The sequence below is a fragment of the Aplysia californica genome, unplaced genomic scaffold, assembly GCF_000002075.1.
Source record: "Aplysia californica isolate F4 #8 unplaced genomic scaffold, AplCal3.0 scaffold00223, whole genome shotgun sequence".
Lineage (NCBI taxonomy): Eukaryota > Metazoa > Mollusca > Gastropoda > Aplysiida > Aplysiidae > Aplysia > Aplysia californica.
The window spans coordinates 681342-692688 of NW_004797493.1; the positions used below are offsets into that span (position 1 = coordinate 681342).

Genomic DNA, 11347 nt, shown 5'->3' on the forward strand with positions numbered 1-11347 from the left:
GACCTGCACTTATCACTACATGGCATTGGACAGAAGGGCGAGAGCCCAGCTGTTGCTGGATCGATAACAACAACAACAACAACATATTATCTTAACCATGATATGAACATGACCGTGACAGGCAATTGTAATTCTTTTTCCAATCATTGTTGTGATAGTAATCATTACAGCCTCACAGTCAGGAGCAATACGAACGACAGCCATGTTGCTTTGGGCTGAAGTATTCGACTGGACAAAATCCATCACTTCCACTTAGGAATACTTAGTGCAATTGTTTGAGAACATGAAAAGAAAGAAACGAGAAAATAGGTCCGAGAAGATACCCTAAAGCTGTAGTGTTCAACCTCTGGTCACCGAACAAAAATAGCACTGTCGACTGATTTCCATTGATTCCCGAAGCGCTACAAAATACCCCAACACGTTAAGAATCTATCACACACAAACTCAACAGAAATCAAGCGAAGAAGAAACATGTTTTTACGACTACCTATAACAAGATTTAAGTTGCACAGAAATTTCTTTCTATTCTAAACAGAGAGCCCAATACTGACAGTGAAGAGGTAAACAGTTACATTTTTACAAAGCACCATAGACAAATGAAAAAAAAAATGTTAAGTATTAGTAATTGGTATTATGGACTGCACTTATCCCCGAGAGTATGTTATTGGATAGGCATACTAATGCGTTAGAATTCTCGAAAAAAAATTTGACAATAGATAGAAGCGAATAAACACCTCACTCAGACTTCAAATTATATCCCCAGAGTACTCGCCTTCGGGATCTCGGCGCCTCCTTAATCATCAACTCCCTGCGCTGGTGTCGAGAGAAAGGAGACAGTTCCGAAGAACAGGTTCCCATTGATAAGGAGAGTCAGTATCGAATTGAGCACCGGCCCTTCCTGACAGAGGGCTGTCACCATCAGCACGGCAGGGTGGCTTACAGACTGAGCTTTCTTCGTGAGCTAGAACGGGCCCGTCGGAAGAAAACTGCCAAGGATTACTCTACTGTCGCGGCTGCCATGCAGAAAAAGACATTCGTTCAGGAACTCTTATAAGTCGGCACATCTACTGACTAGAGGCTGCATACATTTTGTTTGTTTGTTTGTTGTATTAATTTATATTTTTTCTCGTTTCTCCTAATTTGTCATAAGAACTTCTCGAAAGTGCTTCACTGTATCCTTATAATATGCAGTAAAATTCCATTATTTTCTCTTTTTTACACTTCAAATCAAACCTGTGTGACACCACAGTGTCTTGTAAAAGTTATCGTAATTCATTTATTAGCTGCGATAACCTTCTGAGTGGTTTTCTTTGGCATTATCAAACAAAGCGCGTGTCGCAGTACAGGGACAGCCCAGGACGACGGTCATGGAATGACATTAGAAAATAATCAATAGAAGGCACAGAATAATGGTGAAGAAAGACTAATACAAAATTGTGTAACAAAAAAGACAAAAGATCTTTTTTAGCTCAAGGTTATTGTTCATTGTTCAAATAGGGAAGGTTATTGTTCATTGTTCAAATGGGGATTCATAGAAAGATTATCCTGTCGGAAACAAATCACACGTTTTTAAAGATTAGCTTTGGCCCTGCCTCTGCCAAATTCACACTCTGACCCTGAGACTGTAACGTTCTAATGGGCATAATTCGATTCATTGTTCTTGCTTCAAAGGAACCCAGGAGTGCTGAATTCGGGTTGGAGTTGACGACGTATTTTTTTTTACACAAGGGAAGTAATACTGTTCATATAAAAAAAGCTATGTAATTCATGCGTTCTGTCCCTTCGTATCAATGAGAGGGGCCAACAAAATTATTTCCCCATGTTAGGACACAATTCTTTCATTTCCCATCTTTACATTTCGGAAGTAATTCAAAGGTCTTAACTAATTCTTTTCTTAATCTAGCTTTATTCCTTTCTTGATACATTCAATAATTTTTGGAAGCGATAAGAGAAGAGTGTTCTATTGACTCCATTTTTATAACTCAGCTATTCAATGTTCTGGCAGCATTGGAATTATCGGTTTCATTTTTCAAGCCATAAAACATTAACTGAACCGATCCCAACAGTCTAAGAAAAGAAAATGCTCATCAAATTTAGGAATTGAGTTTCATGCGGCACCTCGGTGAGGTTACTCAGACTCCGATATTTGATTGTTGTTAGTGGCGGGCGGATTTGCTACTTGGTTTTGGGATTTGCTGGTACTTAGTGTGAGTGAGACTACCCAAAACCTGGAACCCCAAATCCCAAATCTTTGAAAAGTACGAAACAAAACAAAGTTTTGAAATATATGCCTGCTTAATTTCTAAACTGAAATATCTCAAAATAATATTCAAATACTACAAAATCTTGTATGCGATAAGTAAACTAGTCCTTCAAAAAATGTACCATTAAATCGACAAAAAATTGATCACACGGACTTGTTTCCCCTCCTTATTCATTGGAATAAGCTGGAATCACCAACTTACGACGCAAGGACGAGTCCATTGTACTTTCTAAAGGGGGGACACTCCTACTCACTTGGCTGGTAACTGGTAACTGGTATTGGGATTTGGGATTTGCTCTGCGCACCCACTACTTGCTCCAGAGCAGTTACCCAGGCCTAGGCCTTGTCGCCTCTCACTCTCCCACTACCACTACCAACTACCAGTACGAAAGCAAATCCTAAATCTACGGCTGGGGCGCTTGAGACGACAGGTTATGACGTGAGGGGTGAGGGTGGTGTTGTTTGTATCGCTTTCGCTTGGGCTGGTGGGGAAACTAGATCTAGACTAGATTAGGCTAGGCCTAGGCCTAATTGGATGAAGAAAGGGTGTTTGAAAGCAGCTGTCTAGTGTCTAGGTATATCTAAACCATGTGTTTGTCTATGTCCTGCACTGTGGTGTCATGCCAGTGCCTGGCTTCTCTTCGTTATTGTTCTTCTTGTCATGTGGGACTAGATCATTGTTCTTAACAAAAACACACGTTTAGGATTAGGAATATTTTAAATTGTTTTCTTAGCTTTTGATCTTTGAATAAACAATTAAACCAACATATTAAAGCTGGGACCACGACCCCCCCCCCCCCCCCCTTCATTTCCTCCAAAACATAGATCTACATCATTTTAAAAAGCACCCGCCTAAATCTCTTCACGCGACTATTCTAATTCAAATAATAATGAATTTATTAGATCTAGATCTAGATATGTACAACATAACCTAGCCCAGGGCCCAGAGCCCAGAGCCCCCCCAGTGAACCAGTCCTCAAGTTGTGATGTTGTGATAGGCCAATTAATTCCAAAACCCGCACTATTGTAGGCCTAGGAAAGTTCTAATGTCGCACATCCGCCCGCACAGTGCACAGTCGCGCAGCGCGCAACGGGATTTCGTCTGCTAGGCCTAGGCCTACTGGTACTGGTAACTGGTAACTGGTAGTGGTACTGGATTTGCTCTGCTACTTGGTTTTGCTCTGCTACTTGGTTTTGCTCCTGCTACTCAACGCAGAGCAGCGGACTCAAGAAGGGGAGTATACTCTCTACTCATGAGTCCCAGGATTTGGGTTTGGTACTGGGATTTGGGAGTATCTACTGGATTTGGTACTGGGATTTGCTGTTACTCATTTCCGGCAAATTTGCCCACCACTAATTGTTGTAGGCTAACAACGTCCAAAGTCGGCCTAGGCCTTCCAAGAGGCCTGGATCTAGGCCTTGCCACTCTCTTTTCACTCGCGAACTGAACAACCAATCACTGGCATGCGAAATGCACCACATGACGTCATCGCAATGGCAGCCATAGGAAGTTGTTGAGTGTGTACAGTTACTTGTGTTGGAAACTTGTTGCGCTTTCTCAGTGACGTTGGACTTCATACGATTTAGAATCTATGACTATTTCGTCTGCTGTATATGTTTCATGACAGATATGTGTATCTTGTTTTCAGTGAGTAGTTAAAATGTAGAAGTGATTGTGAAGAATTGTTGCCTCTTGACTTGTACTTTCACCCACTGGACTCGACTCGGTCTCCTGTACTGTAGGCCTACTGTAGATCTATCGTACCGTGCTGCATGGGGTGCCTTTAAGTGTGCACCATTGCCGTGTTGAGTCTGTGTGTTCACGGGGGTGTGCGATCGAGAAAGTGATATTTTCCCCAAAGAGGATATAACTAGATCTAGATCTAGCATCGGATAGAAACATTTCAGTTTGTTTGTGTGCTTGAAGGACGTGCTTGAATTTTCTTTTCATCTGAAAATATTGGATTCTTCGCTTTCTGGGCCTGTCACTGTCGTGGGATTTAGTCTAGACTCAAGAATCTAGCCTACACTTTGACTTTGGTAAGTGGCTTTTAAAATCGTCGGAAATGTGTGGAGGTGTAACGAGCAGGAGGTGGGTAAAAATTGCAATTGGAAACTGATCATAGAATAGATCTAGATCTAGATTATACTAGAATCTAGATCTAGATCTAGATCTAGATCTAGATATTAGAATTAATCTAGATTCTAGCTAGATGTCTAGAAATCTATAAAGATAGGCTTCTATAGCCTACTGTGGACTAATTTTACTTTTTTTAGAGTTTTAGAATCTAGATTCTCTTGAATCTATATCTAGATCTAGATCTAAATCTAGATCTAGAGTCACGACCCCCTTCGTGGGACACCTCCCTCAATGGGACACTGACTGAATCTAGTCGGTTTGATCGCGTCTCGTTAAAATTTCGCGGCTTTCAGCAGCCCAGTTTTGGTTTAGATCCAATCTAGACATATTTTTCTTGGATCTGCAAGAGTGGCAGCCTTCTCGTGACTTTACTTTTCTTGTGAGACCTTTTTTTTCTTCTCAGTCGAGTAGGCGAGTAATGGCCGCCGCCATTTTTACCACTTTCATTTCTTTTGTGTGAAAGTTCATAAAGGTACTGTGAATGACATCATAAGTTTAAAATAGCAACAACTGGCCCAAAGGGTCTTCCTGAAACCTAAAAATAGTGTCAGCCAGGGTTTTTTCCTCCAATCAACCACTGTCCCGAGATTTTGGCTGGCCCATGTGAGGGGTACTGTCTTTCACTATGGAACCCTAGATGGGCCAGCTCCCCAGTTCAGGGTGTGAAGCCCTAGATGGGCCAGTTTTCAATATTCTAGTGCTATCCCCTATCCCTAACATGGGACAGGTGGCCCATTAAAGGTATTGGTTTTAATGTGGGACAGGTCCAGTACTGCTGGACCCATATATGGGACGGCTTCCTATATGGGACAGCTGCGACATGGTTTTAGTTTTGAACTTATATTGTAATCAGCTACTCTGTTCAAGTTACATGGGACAATTTTTAATGTTAATTCTTGAAAGTAACCACTCAGTCTACAGAGAGAGACAGTGGTACTGATACACTTATGTTTGAGTTTTTAAGTGGGACAAATTGGCATTGATCTCTGAACTTTCATGCTAGAGTGGAGTTTTTTCTTCAGCACTATGGCACCATCAAAGCGCCTTGCCAACTCTGAAGATGCCATCCAGGCTACAGTGGATGCTGTTCAGCCCCCCCCCCCCCAAAAAAAAAGAGCTTTAGGGAAGCCTTCAAGCAGTATTAAAATTGTATGCTTTATTTAGAGACAAAAGAATGCCATTTCAATCAGAACACCCCAAGCGCTTAATGGGAGCCAGAGAGCGTCGGTCACAAAAGAAAAAAATTTTGAACTGGTTTAAAAAAGCAAAACAAGACATTAGCAAAGTTGATCCAGGTTTGCTCAAGTGTCCAGAGAGGATTTACAAGTATCAAAAGTGTCCTGCACCATGTGTTGTGAAATTGTTACAGCATGCATGTTTGTTGGGAGCATGATGTTATATATAGACTATAATAGACCTATATATATGTCATTGTTCAGTGTATCAGTACCACTGTTTTAAAGTGAAAATGAAATTTACATGCACAAATGAAAGCAGAACATCAAGCAATGAAATTACATGTTGAGTTTGAGTACATTAGTGTCCCAACAAGCTGAAAACTAGGGGTGTCCCATATTGGGTGCCTTAGTGTCCCATGTGAGGAGCCTGTCCCATTTGGGGGGTAATTAGGATTTTCTGACACTGTCCCAAAAAAGGTTGGATTACTAACATAAAATACCAAGTGCCAAGCATGGGACACCCCTCAAATGGTCCAAGGGCATGTTACTCTTCATAACAGCACTAAAAGAAAAACATTGATAACTGGATTTGAGTCTGAGAGTGATTTTCCCTACGTGGGTAGCTTAGTGGCCCACGAGTGGGGTCGTGACTCTAGATCTAAAGTCTAGGTCTAATCTAGATCTATAGATCTATATATATATAGATTTTTTAGGCCCACTGAGGCCTTTGGTTAATTCCCTGTTAGCCTATCCTGTATTGTTTTTAAAAACTTGGGCACAGGCCAACACTGCCAACAGCACACAGGAAAGTCAAGAGCCCAGAGCGAGCATAGATCTAGATCTAGATAGATCTAGATTTCGGTGCCACTTACTGTCAATGTCTTTAGGCCATACCCAAAGGCCAAAGGGGGAACATTTTTCTTGTTCTAACTTCTAGTGCACTGTAGAATTGTAAGTGGAATAGTTTTCATTCTCTCCGCGTGTGAGAATAGGCCAAACCTAGATCTATTATATCTAGATCTATTTATTATGTTTCTATGTCTTGCTATTCTCACCCCCTCCATTGTTTTTCCGCAAATGGCCCAAGAGGGATCAGGGCTGAGGTTACCGGGGCTAATCTTAACAGGATCTCGTTGTTGTCCGAACAGACATATACATCTAGATTTAGATCTTGATCTAGTCACAGTCAGGGTTGTCAACTTGGAGCCAAATCCCAGAAATTTGGCTCTTTTGGATCGCGTCTGGTCCGGAGAATTTCATTTGGCTCTGCGGCTCTATTTTTGCTCCTAACTCCAAGTGTTGAAGAAGAAGGGGACAGAAGAGGCAAGGGAAAAAAAGAAAAGAATAAAAATGAAAGTGAAGAAAGGACCTTGGATTGCTTAAAACTATTAAACTAAATCTAGATCTAGATCTAGTTAACTTACATGATTTAATGCCCTCGTCCATTTGGTCTGAATACTTTACAACCCTTCAACCGTCGTGCAAGAGCATGGTCTCGTGCTCGTGTCTCGTTACGTTCGTACACGCTCTCTGTTCCTTGAACCTTAATGTATTGTGTGCAGAGAGGCCAGCCATCCTTATGTGTGTAAACAACGAATAGTCTGGCTGGCGACCGGTCCCACATCTCGCTCAGTGTCGATAGTGAGCCTTTTTTTTTACTGGAGAGGCAAAATATGATTTTACATTATAATTATTATTATATTCGTTCCCAACCACATGCGATAAGACACCAAGGTCAGGGGGGAGTCCTCGCCTCATGCCCACATAGGGGTGGGAGCTATTTGCTATTTTAACCGGGGGGGGGGGGGGGGGAGGGTGAGAATAGCTAGCCATTGTAAATGGGCAGATCTAACTATGTCCTATGTCATGCTCATAACTGTGCCTGAACAACAACAGGGAACTGCTGTGTTTTCTTTCCTAATCCTTACTATCATCATTTTCCTCTCTACTTCTTTTGCATGTTTATCAAACACTCTTGTGACCCGCTATTTCCGGGGTGCCTATGGTCGAAGCAGACTTTGTGCTGCTGAAGCTAGAGAGGTGAGCAGAGTAAGTCTGATTCCCTGTAAGGACTTCTCTGTTGACTCCCACCCCTTGACACTCATCATATATATATATGACCTTATTGAATTGCGAGCGCCGAAAAACTTCTCAAGAAAAAACAAAATCAAAATTGAACGTATAGATCTAGATGTAGATCTAGGCTCAAATAAGGGGGGTGGGAATACCGAAAAAGCACCATTCTTTTTAGGTCTGGGGGGCATGCTCCCCTGATACTCCCCATGTTATTAAAATTTAATAAAAAGTCAAATAGATTGGCATAACGCCATTAGTCACTACTACTGTAACACAATATAATAGTTTTCTGTTTTCAAACATCAATTATAATAAAACTCAATAAATTGATTTGTGACAAAAATGAAGGCCATTTCGTGTTCAGCATGCAAAATACTAAACAAAATTTTACTAGGAAAAAAATGTATTTTTATAACATGTCACCATGAGACGGATAGCAATGAGTAAAAAAAAATGTATATATATATTTGTGAGAACAATGTGAACCGCAAATATGAATATATACATGGCTGGAAGATCTAGTCTTTCAGATTGTTATATTTTTATATCATTTTGGCTGCATTTGACTCTTCCCAGTTTCACAGTGGATTGAATTGGGTAGGCTTTTCCTTTTTGAAGTCATGGGCTTGTCCGTCCTCTGCTTGGTGAACCTACCTCTTGTCAGTATGCTCGAAAGGTCATTTGTTCAATATTAATATTTAAAGTTGTTATTGACTAACTATAGGTCTCCAGTAATTAATGCCTTGCTGTTGGCACCCCTCATTTCCACATGCATTTAATTGGCTTCTAGTACATGCATGAACCCACTTCTCTTTCTTCCTTTGAATTGATGTTTCACCAATGTGTAGCGCCCCTTACTTAGATAGGTCCTCCTGCTTTGAGGCATCATCATGTTGTCTTTGATGTTCATCTTGTGGAAGACTTCTCGCATTACAAATCTGATTATTTTTTTAAACATTGAGTTGAAGGATGGCTCAACATGGTGAATTTAACTCTTTACTTTGTCTGTGGCAAGCTGCTGTCAGCGGCTTGTGGTGGAACCCACTATACTGGCGAGCGGCTCGGTCAAATTCCTTGGACCCGCAGTTACCCTTATTTTCTAAGATATAATAAGATATTATCTGAACAACAGCATAACATAGGCTGAAAATGGGGTTAAAATTATTTTTCTGGCCTTACTTTCAGAAATAAAAAACATACAGTTCCCTTGTTGCAAAAGACCATTGTCGTCCACTAACAGGATGGATGATTCAAGGCCTCTGTTGTATGCTGTCAGATTTTCAGTTGAAAGTTTTGGAAGGCAGTACTGAGAGCAGCAAAGTAAAACAAGAAGCTATTACTATTTATTATCGCTCGCTATCCATTCTAACATCATGACCAAAATATACAGTGGAGTCCAGGAATCTCGAACACCAAAATCTCGAATTATCGGGTATCTTGAATCGGTCCTGTTTCCGTCTGTATGTTTTGTTTGTATTGATTCTCGGAGTTCCTGAACACTTGGAACTCGCAAAACTCGAATCTTGGACAAATCCACTTCGCATTTTCAACTAAAGATCCGACTTTACAGCATTTCTGGCTGCCGGTAGGTGTTTCTTTGTTATATTATTGACAGCCGAAACGTGGTCATTGTCTCACAAGGAGAGGTTAGAGCAAGGGGGACGGAACCACACCACATGACTGGCTTTTAAGCCAATGAAATGAGAGGAAAGGAAGGTCTTAGGATGAGTCTGCTGTGCAGACATGCGATTTTCTGCTGTCCACTTTCCTTCATCTTCTTGCTTTCACTCCGTCAACACGTTCATTAAGGAAACGAACAATGTCAATTATTTTAATGTTCTTTTTTACCTTACCTCCCTATATTTTCTCTCTGTTTCTTTGTATTTGGGGCTTCAACGGACATGACGAAACTACAGAAATCTTGAACACTATCTCCAATCCCTGTCGATTTCGAGTAACTGGTGTTTGGCTGTATAAAAAAACCATCATGTATCATGTCAATTAGTCAAATGCTTGTATACTCAAATGAACATGAAACAAACATGTGCCCTAACACGTAAATCAAATTCAGTGAATTGAACCTAAGAAAATATGTGCCATCTTCTGGTTAACAGGTGAACTAATCAAAAGAATTAATAGGCTGAAAATTGGTTTTTTTCATAGGGTACTATGTAGTGGGGTCTTTTATTTTAAAAAAAATTATTTTTTTTGGGGGGTTTTTTTTTGTTGCTTTGGACTTTTCTTTTAAATTAATTCTAAATTTATAAAACAACATGAAATGTTTGCAGTGCACCTTTTGTAGGTCCTGCTTCAGCAGTATTGAATAAATATCTGTGTGTTTGTACCTTGTCACCGCAGGCGTGATCTTCATGGACAAAAAGCTTTTTTAAACTAGTTTTTGAATAAAAAGCATTTTGTGTACAGTTTCATGGTTTCCAGTAGAAGTTTTAAAAATTTTTATTGTTGCATTCATTCATGTGGTTAGGTTAAATGTTTGGATGAGTCTTATACACTTTTTTGGGAAGTGAAGTGTATCTAGCTTACAATTGTTTCAGATTTTTGTCTGCAATGAGAATGTTAAATTACCAGTTGTTTTCTGCACGCAAGGACTCTATGAAACAAGCTTTTTTCTCTCTTTTTATAATTTACCAATTTTTAAAACTTTTGTTCGAAAGAATTCATGTTTTCGAAGTTATGTCCTTTCGGCCCTTGAAAATGTTTTGCTTTGAAAAAGAATTATGATAGCTTTCTACTAATCTTTTCATTTCGCTGCCTTTGATTGGGGTCATTTGAATAAAAGTTTGTTTCAAGTCAATCAACCAATATACTTTTGTCTTTAACATCGGAAACACTCTATACAGCGACAAAGCACAGCTGATTAAAACCTGTCAATTCTTTGCCATATCGACAGACCGAAGGGCTAGAACCCAAATGGCCGCTGGATCGGAAAAGTAAAGTAAAGTAAGTCTTTAACATTTGCACATTTTGTCAGTTCAGGTGAAGACATAATAACAAGTTTATAAGTTATGATAGTTGTGTGCTGTACGAAGAGGATAAAACTGAATACACACGATTAAGTATTAAAATTACTCATAGCACAAGTAGGGCAGTGAGAGTGAAATGAGTTTCGCCCCGCCAGTTGAGCATAAAAACTGAGCCTCACAACGCGGCCCGCCTCTCTACCACAGGAAGAAGTAAATTTGTTGGGAATAATTTGACTGTCAGCTTTTATCCGGAGAGTGTGTCATTGCCGATGCAAAATAATGTTGGTTGTTTTTTTTTTCCTTCTGACCCGGCGTATGGTGTGAGTGTGATATTTAAGCTGTGCCCGTCTATCTGTCGGGAATGTCTAGCCAGTAAAGAGAAAGAGTCTAGTTTGAAAATGAAAGGGATAGAAGTGTGGACAGAATGAGCTTCAGGGAGCAGAGTCTAATGGGTTTGGCTGCTTTCGAAAGCTTCTTGAATGATTTGAGAAAATAGTCACGTGACTTGTTCTAACATTCTTTAGGTTTCTTGCATGATTTTTTGGGTGTGTTTTAGAATTTCTTTTGACTTTGTACTACTTGTTTGGTAGGGATGCTGGGCAAACGATTTTATATTATTTGACAAGTGTTACTATTAAAATAAAATGTATGACAAATCGCACACTGTGTGTGTGTGTGTGTGTGAGAGAGAGAGAGAGAGAGAGAG

The 11347-nt window shown here is 40.1% G+C and overlaps 2 protein-coding genes across 2 annotated transcripts in view; one reads left to right on the forward strand and one right to left on the reverse strand.

Annotated features, from left to right (window-relative positions):
* The window catches only part of LOC118477798, a gene marked incomplete in the record, with an annotated part of 99855 nt that overhangs the window by 47407 nt on the left and 41101 nt on the right, over positions 1–11347 (reverse strand).
* The window catches only part of LOC101863440, a 63999-nt gene continuing 56287 nt past the window's right edge, over positions 3636–11347 (forward strand). Inside the window, exon 1 of the mRNA XM_013083298.2 lies at positions 3636–4303. The gene's annotated coding sequence lies outside the window, so the exon portion shown is untranslated. The remainder of the gene's footprint in view (positions 4304–11347) is intronic.